Here is a 10,507-nt window from a genome sequence, read left to right as displayed (position 1 = left end):
TTCCAGGTAGTAGTAGGTTATATAGAATACCAACCTCCCTCCTATCTATCCAGGTAGTAGTAGGTCTAATATAGAATCCAACCTCCACCTCCTATCTATCCAGGTAGTAGTAGGTCTAATATTAGAATACCAACCCCACCTCTATCTATCCAGGTAGTAGTAGGTCTAATATAGAATACCACCTCCACCTCCTATCTATCCAGGTTAGTATTCCGGATAGTTTATCTTTATATCGAGGTAGTTTATCTTATATCTAGGTAGTTTATATCTTGGTAGTTTATCTTTATATCTAGGTAGTTTATATCTAGGTAGTTTATATTTATATCCAGTAGTTTATCTTTATATAGGTACTTTATATCTAGGTAGTTTATCTTTATATCTAGGTAGTTTATCTTTATATCTAGGTAGTTTATCTTTATATCTAGTTATTTTATATCTAGGTAGTTTATCTTTATATCTAGGTAGTTTATCTTTATATCTAGGTAGTTTATATCTAGGTAGTTTATCTTTATATCTAGGTAGTTTATCTTTATATCTAGGTAGTTTATCTTTATATCCAGGTGGTTTATATTTATATCTAGGTAGTTTATATCGAGGTAGTTTATCTTTATATCTTGGTAGTTTATCTTTATATCTAGGTAGTTTATCTTTATATCTAGGTAGTTTATATCTAGTTAGTTTATCTTTATATCTAGGTAGTTTATATCGAGGTAGTTTATCTTTATATCTAGGTAGTTTATCTTTATATCCAGGTAGTTTATCTTTATATCTGGGTAGTTTATATCTTGGTAGTTTATCTTTATATCTAGGTAGTTTATATCTAGGTAGTTTATCTTTATATCTAGGTAGTTTATCTTTATATCTATGTAGTATATATCTAGGTAGTTTATCTTTATATCTTGGTAGTTTATCGTTATATCTAGGTAGTTTATATCTAGGTAGTTTATCTTTATATCTAGGTAGTTTATCTTTATATCTATGTAGTTTATATCTAGGTAGTTTATCTTTATATCGAGGTAGTTTATATCTTGGTAGTTTATCTTTATATCTAGGTAGTTTATCTTTATATCTAGGTAGTTTATATCTAGGTAGTTTATCTTTATATCTAGGTAGGTTATCTTTATATCGAGATAGTTTATCTTTATATCTAGGTAGTTTATATCTTGGTAGTTTATCTTTATATCTATGTAGTTTATATCTAGGTAGTTTATCTTTATATCTAGGTAGTTTATCTTTATATCTAGGTAGTTTATCTTTATATCCAGGTAGTTTATCTTTATATCTAGGTAGTTTATCTTTATATCTAGGTAGTTTATCTTTATATCTAGGTAGTTTATATCTAGGTAGTTTATCTTTATATCTAGGTAGTTTATCTTTATATCTAGGTTGTTTATATCCAGGTAGTTTATCTGTATATCTAGGTAGTTTATATCTTGGTAGTTTATCTTTATATCTAGGTAGTTTATCTTTATATCTAGGTAGTTTATATCTAGGTAGTTTATCTTTATATCTAGGTAGTTTATATCTAGGTAGTTTATCTTTATATCTAGGTAGTTTATCTTTATATCTAGGTAGTTTATATCTAGGTAGTTTATCTTTATATCTAGGTAGTTTATATCTAGGTAGTTTATCTTTATATCTAGGTAGTTTATCTTTATATCTAGGTAGTTTATATCTAGGTAGTTTATCTTTATATCTAGGTAGTTTATCTTTATATCTAGGTAGTTTATATCTAGGTAGTTTATATTTATATCCAGGTAGTTTATCTTTATATCTAGGTAGTTTATATCTAGGTAGTTTATATTTATATCCAGGTAGTTTATCTTTATATCTAGGTAGTTTATCTTTATATCTAGGTAGTTTATCTTTATATCTAGGTAGTTTATCTTTATATATAGGTAGTTTATCTTTATATATAGGTAGTTTATCTTTATATATAGGCAGTTTATATCTAGGTAGTTTATATCTAGGTAGTTTATCTTTATATCTAGGTAGTTTATCTTTATATCTAGGTAGTTTATCTTTATATCGAGGTAGTTTATATCTTGGTAGTTTATCTTTATATCTTGGTAGTTTATCTTTATATCGAGGTAGTTTATCTTTATATCTAGGTAGTTTATATCTTGGTAGTTTATCTTTATATCTAGGTAGTTTATATCTAGGTAGTTTATCTTTATATCTAGGTAGTTTATATCTAGGTAGTTTATCTTTATATCTAGGTAGTTTATCTTTATATCTAGGTAGTTTATATCTAGGTAGTTTATCTTTATATCTAGGTAGTTTACATCTAGATAGTTTATCTTTATATCTAGGTAGTTTATATCTAGGTAGTTTATCTTTATATCTAGGTAGTTTATCTTTATATCTATGTAGTTTATATCTAGGTAGTTTATCTTTATATCTAGTTAGGTTATCTTTATATCGAGATAGTTTATCTTTATATCTAGGTAGTTTATATCTTGGTAGTTTATCTTTATATCTATGGAGTTTATATCTAGGTAGTTTATCTTTATATCTAGGTAGTTTATATTTATATCTAGGTAGTTTATCTTTATATCCAGGTAGTTTATCTTTATATCTAGGTAGTTTATCTTTATATCTAGGTAGTTTATCTTTATATCTAGGTTGTTTATATCCAGGTAGTTTATCTTTATATCTAGGTAGTTTATATCTAGGTAGTTTATCTTTATATCTAGGTAGTTTATATCGAGGTAGTTTATCTTTATATCTAGGTAGTTTATATCTAGGTAGTTTATCTTTATATCTAGGTAGTTTATCTTTATATCGAGGTAGTTTATCTTTATATCGAGGTAGTTTATCTTTATATCAAGGTAGTTTATATCTAGGTAGTTTATATCGAGGTAGTTTATCTTTATATCTAGGTAGTTTATCTTTATATCTAGGTAGTTTATCTTTATATCTAGGTAGTTTATCTTTATATCGAGGTAGTTTATCTTTATATCTATCTCTGCAAACTGCCTGTTCAGTTTGTAGTGAGAGGTACATATATATTATCTATATAGTTTATCTTTATATCTACTTTCTAACAAGTTGTTTCTCTTTATAGAATAAGATGATGCCTATGCTTTGTTTCCAGTAGTAGTAGAAGTAGTGAATTTGATTGTCATTGCGTTTTATACAGAGTTTCCAACCCTGTAGCATAGTAGAGGGGTTGTGGTAACGATTTATACTGAATAACATGACGCTATGTGTTGTATCTCAAAACTCCATGTTTTGTCTTTCAGTGGACCCCCCGGTTCCATCCTGTATGGAGGGGCTGTACCTACCCATGTTCCTGTCTCCAACACCAGCCCAGGGTGCACTGCTGTACGCCTCTGCAGACCAACCCCTGGAAATCACTGTCAGAGCACAGGCTACCAACTCCACGTAAGAGAAATGAAACATGAAATTGGTTAGTTAGGACCTCCTCTCACCTGGTTGTCTAGGTCTAAATTGATTAGTCAGGAACTCCTCTCACCTGGTTGTCTAGGTCTTAATTGATTAGTTAGGAACTCCTCTCACCTGGTTGTCTAGGTCTTAATTGATTAGTCAGGAACTCCTCTCACCTGGTTGTCTAGATCTTAATTGATTAGTTAGGATCTCCTCTCACCTGGTTGTTTAGGTCTTAATTGATTAGTTAGGAACTCCTCTCACCTGGTTGTCTAGGTTTTAATTGATTAGTTAGGAACTCCTCTCACCTGGTTGTCTAGGTCTTAATTGATTAGTTAGGACCTCCCCTCACCTGGTTGTCTAGGTCTTAGTTGATTAGTTAGGAACTCCCCTCACCTGGTTGTCTAGGTCTTAATTGATTAGTTAGGACCTCCTCTCACCTGGTCGTCTAGGTCTTAATTGATTAGTTAGGAACTCCTCTCACCTGGTTGTCTAGGTCTTAATTGATTAGTTAGGAACTCCTCTCAACTGGTTGTCTAGGTCTTAATTGATTAGTTAGGAACTCTCACTTGGTTGTTTAGGTCTTAATTGATTAGTCAGGAACTCCTCTCACCTGGTTGTCTAGGTCTTAATTGATTAGTTAGGACCTCCTCTCACATGGTTGTCTAGGTCTTAATTGATTAGTTAGGAACTCCTCTCACCTGGTTGTCTAGGTCTTAATTGATTAGTTAGGAACGCCAATCACCTGGTTGTCTAGGTCTTAATTGATTAGTTAGGACCTCCTCTCCCCTCATAGTTAGGAAAACTGATATGGTTACTGATCAGACATGTACAATCAATACATAAACTGATATGGTTCCTGATATGGCATGTAAAGACAATACATAAACTGATATGGTTCCTGATCAGACATGTAAAGAAAATACATAAACTGATATGGTTCCTGATCAGACATGTAAAGAAAATACACAAACTGATATGGTTCCTGATCTGGCATTTTCTCCCTGTGTGTTTCAGGGTTTCAGAGCTGTTGGTGAGTGGACCTTCCAGTATCACAGAGAACAACACTGTCCCAGGAGAGTACCTTCTAAGATGGACACCCACTGAGGATGAGGAGGGAGGGTACTATCCTGTGTGCTTCATCGCTCAGGGAGTGAACAACAGGTCAGTCTGCAACCACTTCAACTGGAAACTTATAGCTCAACATAATGTCTTCCAATGACTTACCTGATTAAATAAAGGCAACAAATTAACGAGCATAATCCATCATTTCAGAAGGCTACTATCAAGACTATCAGTTAAATGTACATTTAGACACATTTTGGTAGAATGCATTCAGTTGTTCAACTGACTAGGTTTTAACCTGCCTTTCCCTTCAATGGTATGTGGTTTGATTGGCTTTGACATTTTTCATTAAACCAATGGTATGTGGTTTGTTTGGCTTTGACATGTTTCATTAAACCAATGGTATGTGGTTTGTTTGGCTTTGACATGTTTCATTAAACCAATGGTATGTGGTTTGTTTGGTTTTGTAATGTTTTATAAAATGCTGTTTAACAAAGATCTGTTGATCTTCTCAGTTCCAAGTATCACTCTGAGCTGCGCTGTGTGATCGTCAGGGTTGGAAACACAAGCGGTGGGTACAGTTTCACTACAGCATGAGGTTATTGATCCCCTTTCTGGTGTTCTGCTAGTCTCACTGTTACTTACAGATGCAAGTTGAAATGCATGTTTGAGACAATTACCAACGAATCAATCAATCAACACATCTCTGTCTGTCTGTCTATTTATTTGTCTGTCTTTGTGCTACAGCCATGAGAACCACAGAGGAACCAACAACCTCCCCTCCTCTGACAATAAACCTCACAACCACAGAGGAACCAACAACCTCCCCTCCTCTGACAATAAACCTCACAACCACAGAGGAACCAACAACCTCCCCTCTGACAATAAACCTCACAACCACAGAGGAACCAACAACCTCCCCTCTGACAATAAACCTCACAACCACAGAGGAACCAACAACCTCCCCTCCTCTGACAATAAACCTGACAACCTCAGCAGAGCCAACAACCTCCCCTCCTCTGACAACCACAGAGGAACCAACAACCTCCCCTCTGACAATAAACCTCACAACCACAGAGGAACCAACAACCTCCCCTCTGACAATAAACCTCACAACCACAGAGGAACCAACAACCTCCCCTCCTCTGACAATAAACCTCACAACCACACAGATTGCACCTGCACTTCTAACTACCACCCAAACAACTACTGAACTCACAACCACACCCACCAATGTCAGTACATACGGACCCACAACTACCACAACTACCACAGCATCCCCGCCTTTAAGTACAAACCCAACTATCGATCTCACAACCCATATTGTGGACAGTACAACAAAAAGCAGTGGGCCTAGTAAGTACAAAATTTACTTTTGCTCAAATTTAAAAAAAATATGTGTGTGTGTGTTGTAATAATGTGGACTAACTGTTTCCACAGGATACGTTGTTGTACTGAGGATAAAACTGTCCTCTCTGATCCCACTAACAGATGATTACATCAGAAACGTGGTGTTACAGCAGGTCAGTGTCACTGTCAGATCAGACAGGTTTTTCCTCAGCTCTACCTGATAATCACTGTGTGTGTTGTGTTTCCAGCTCCGTGAGGAACTGATCAGAGGAGGGCTGCCAGGAGACTTCACGCTAAGCCTGAGAGCCACTCATGAGATCAGCTGAGGGAGGAACTGATCAGAGGAGGGCTGCCAGGAGACTTCACGCTACACCTGAGAGCCACTCATGACATCAGCTGAGGGAGGACCTGATCAGAGGGCTGCCAGGGGACTTCACGCTACACCTGAGAGCCACTCATGACATCAGCTGAGGGAGGAACTGATCAGAGGAGGGCTGCCAGGGGACTTCACGCTACACCTGAGAGCCACTCATGACATCAGCTGAGGGAGGACCAGGAATTCAGATCAACTTTCTTCACTCCTACTTGTCTTTTCTTCCTGGTTATGATTCTGCAGAAAGTTCTTTTGAAGAAAAAGTGGTTCCTTATAATGACAGATATGGTTGATTTGTACTAATCTCTCGTGGACAGACGCACGTAACATAAATTATGATTTTTGTTCTGGGTTGCCAAGATTAGTTGAATGAACTGACGCTACGTCTTACTGGATGTTAGTTGAATGACTAAAATGTAAATGATTTATGTCTACAAGAAGAAATAGAACATAAATATGTTTGGTAATGTACAGAGGTAGACTGAGGTTCTTTCCTGTTTGGTAATGTACAGAGGTAGACAGGTTCTTTCCTGTTTGGTAATGTACTGAGGTAAACTGAGGTTCTTTCCTGTTTGGTAATGTACAGAGGTAAACTGAGGTTCTTTCCTGTTTGGTAATGTACAGAGGTAGACAGGTTCTTTCATGTTTGGTAATGTACAGAGGTAGACAGGTTCTATCCTGTTTGGTAATGTACAGAGGTAGACAGGTTCTTTCCTGTTTGGTAATGTACTGAGGTAGACTGAGGTTCTTTCCTGTTTGGTAATGTACTGAGGTAGACTGAGGTTATTTCCTGTTTGGTAATGTACAGAGGTAGACTGAGGTTCTTTCCTGTTTGGTAATGTACAGAGGTAGACTGAGGTTCTTTCCTGTTTGGTAATGTACAGAGGTAGACTGAGGTTCTTTCCTGTTTGGTAATGTACAGAGGTAGACTGAGGTTCTTTCCTGTTTGGTAATGTACAGAGGTAGACTGAGGTTCTTTCCTGTTTGGTAATGTACAGAGGTAGACTGAGGTTCTTTCCTGTTTGGTAATGTACAGAGGTAGACTGAGGTTATTTCCTGTTTGGTAATGTACAGAGGTAGACTGAGGTTCTTTCCTGTGTAAAGAATTGTTGGTTGAGGCTCAGGTTTCTGTGACACTTTAGTGACAGAGGACACAGGTAGGGAGGACCCACTTGTATACACCCACACACACACTCAGGAAGAAGTTTCACTTTCACTTACACATGGAACATAAAGAAGAATGAACAATGATGGAGAATTGACATTGACTAAAGAGAAGAATAAATTATTGCGACTGGAATTTATTGAAACACTAATTAAAGGTTAAATATATTAAATGTTAAAGGTTGAAAACATTGGGAGATAAACATTGGGAGATAAACATTGGGAGATAAACATTGAGAGATACACATTGGGAGATAAACATTGGGAGATAAACATTGGGAGGTAAACATTGAGAGATAAACATTGGGGGATATTAAAGGGGTGTGAAAATAATGCAGTTAAAGGTTAGGAGTTTTATAATGTTGTTTTCTTTAAGGTGTGAATCATATAGACTGTGTTTGATTGGGCTCAGAGGACAAGGCCTTAGGAGGTTGATAATGAGAAGTTATAATGGTACAATGTTATAATGTTGTTTTCTTTAAGGTGTGAATCATATAGACTGTGTTTGATTAGGCTCAGAGGACAAGGCCTTAGGAGGTTGATAAAGAGACATTATAATGGTACAATGTTATAATGTTGAAATGTTTAAAATATTGAAGTATTAAGATATAACTGGAGTAATAAATTAGGTTGTGGTAAGATCAGAATTAAGTAAAGGTAGGAGGGTGAAGGGATTAGGAAAGGTTCATGTTTGAAAAATGTTTTAAGAAGTTGATGTTAATGAAGTATATTAATGGTGCTAGCTTGATCTGGAAAACCCTTAAGGTTCCCTCATTGATAGAAGTGTTCTAGTACATTCTAGGTGGAACCCTTAAGGTTACCTCATTGATAGAAGTGTTCTAGTACATTCTAGGTGGAACCCTTAAGGTTACCTCATTGATAGAAGTGTTCTAGTACATTCTAGGAGGAACCCTTAAGGTTCCCTCATTGATAGAAGTGTTCTAGTACATTCTAGGTGGAACCCTTAAGGTTACCTCATTGATAGAAGTGTTCTAGTAGCTGTTAGTTTTTTAGACACCAACTGAGGGACTGATCATCCTGAGGGGGGAGACAAAAAGCTGTTGATAAGTTGTAGAAGGTAAGAACCCGTTTTTCTTGTTATTAAATACTGTGCTTCTCATGAAATTGTAATAGACAATTAAGGGTTTAGTTAAGGGTTTAGTTAAGAGCGCTGAAGACATCTCTGAATTTAATCCAAGGTATGTTTTTGCGTATCATCGTTGGTGATATTGATTTGTGATTGATTGATCTGGGATTTTTTATGCCTGTTTCTGGAATTTTGAATAAACTTGCTTTATTATTCTGAAACCCTGTGTCATCAAAGAGTCATACAAGAGCATGTCGTTTTTCTCCAGGTTTCTGAAACAGACTGGATTAATGGAGGATTCGTAGCGTCTGGTTAATTAGTCTATCGGGAACCTGGATTGCTGGTATGAAGGAACCTGAGACCCAAATAATGGTACTGAGTGCATTGTTAGGAGTCGTATGATGGGTGATTCTGGGCTAAACCAACCCAGGAGAGAGTGTCCACTCATAGTGTCCCAAGGTCGACTATCTGGCCTGGACGATCCTGAAAAGGTGCTGGGTTGCAGGGTGAGGTAGTATAGGTACTCGACTTAGGGAATAGCCCACTCTACTGTAAGACCCTTACTGTTGAGTTTGAGGAACAGTCCCTAGTTGTATACTAGCTCAGTGGTAAGGCAGAGCGGAATCTATCAGATCTGTAGGGATTAGGGACAATAAATAACAGAACTGCCATTGGATAGGCAGAGCCCAGTAGAATTGTTAATCCTGCAAGGTTGGTATTTTAGCTTTGACAATTTGGGAGCTTGTACAGGATTGATTTGTGGGAATCAGGAATATCCTGGGAGTATTTTGGGATATAGGAAAGCCTAAAATATACCCTATGCAGTACGCAATGCAAGGACTACAATTAGGTACGCAAAAAGGTGATCCTGAAAATTTGCACAAAATAAATGGCAAGGTTAGCATTTAATTACGTTCTTGCTTTGCAAACTAAATGTATTGGTTACCACATACCAGGCTTTGAATCACCTTACTGTAACAACCTATTTCTCCTCTCCCTCAGATCCGTCTAATCCGATCGTCAGGATGTCAGGGATGGACCTCCCATTGGACGAGCTCAACGGACCCGGAATCTCCCCTGACAACGGAACCTTCCTGAAGTTCTCCCCCACCTCCGTTTCCATGGCAGCCGTGGAGCCTGCTGGTGTTCCTGCTGACGCTGCTCGTCATCACCCTCCTCAGGCTGGAGAACATCATTACATACTCCTCCTCTGTAGCTGACTGCAGCAGTGAGGGGGGCAGATCATTCACCAACATGGTGATCTGTAGTATATCTTCACAGAGGTCCACCGTGTCCTCACTGTCCACCTGAGACCACACGTGTCTTTCTCTGGCTATGTCCAGAATGGCACCGTATCCCCTTTATAATTGGCAAATTATATGTTCTATTCAGATTTTCCCCCTCGGTTCTGGTTAAACTGGACTAACATGGTTAAACTGGACAAACTGGACTAACCTAGTTAAACTGGACTAACCTAGTTAAACTGAACTAATCTGGACTAACTGTAAAGTACTGTATATCGTAAAGCAGAACTCATATATTTGATTATCTTGGAAGTATTGATCTGTAACGGATGGTTATTGGTTAAACACCTCCTTTGTACCATTTTATTTAACCTTTATTTAACTAGTCAGTTAAGAACAAATTCTAATATACAGTGACAGCCTACCCCGGCCAAACCCGGACGACGCTGGGCCAATTGCACACCACCCTATGGGACTCCCAAACACGGCCCGATGTGATACAGCCTGGATTCGAACCAGGGGCTGTAGTGACGCCTCTTGCACTTCGTGCAGTGCCTTAGACCGCTGCGCCACTTGGGAGCTCCTTTGAAGAGATGAACAACCACTTTAGCAGGTTGTGACAAGAATGTATTTTTAAAAGGGTCTCTCTGTTGCAAACACAAGAGCAATTAACATTTATGTAGTGAAGGAAAAACAAAAAACGTCATAACATAATACATTTTTTATTACATTTCAATACAAATAAGTTAGTGTCTTCTCAAATGGAGAAAAGCTATATAGTGTAAATATTTGTCATTTCAACAGTAAAACACTGTAGAATGCACAGTAAAATAC

General features: G+C 37.1%; 1 pseudogene; it reads left to right on the top strand.

Annotated features, from left to right (window-relative positions):
• The first annotated feature begins 8,292 nt into the window (after nt 1–8,292).
• On the top strand, nt 8,293–10,023 carry LOC120056412 (annotated as a pseudogene).
• Nucleotides 10,024–10,507: the final 484 nt, after the last annotated feature.

Source organism: Salvelinus namaycush, chromosome 12 (assembly GCF_016432855.1).
Source record: "Salvelinus namaycush isolate Seneca chromosome 12, SaNama_1.0, whole genome shotgun sequence".
NCBI classification, from domain to species: domain Eukaryota; kingdom Metazoa; phylum Chordata; class Actinopteri; order Salmoniformes; family Salmonidae; genus Salvelinus; species Salvelinus namaycush.
Note: the sequence above shows the minus strand (reverse complement) of the source record. Positions and strands in the feature narration are given on the sequence as shown.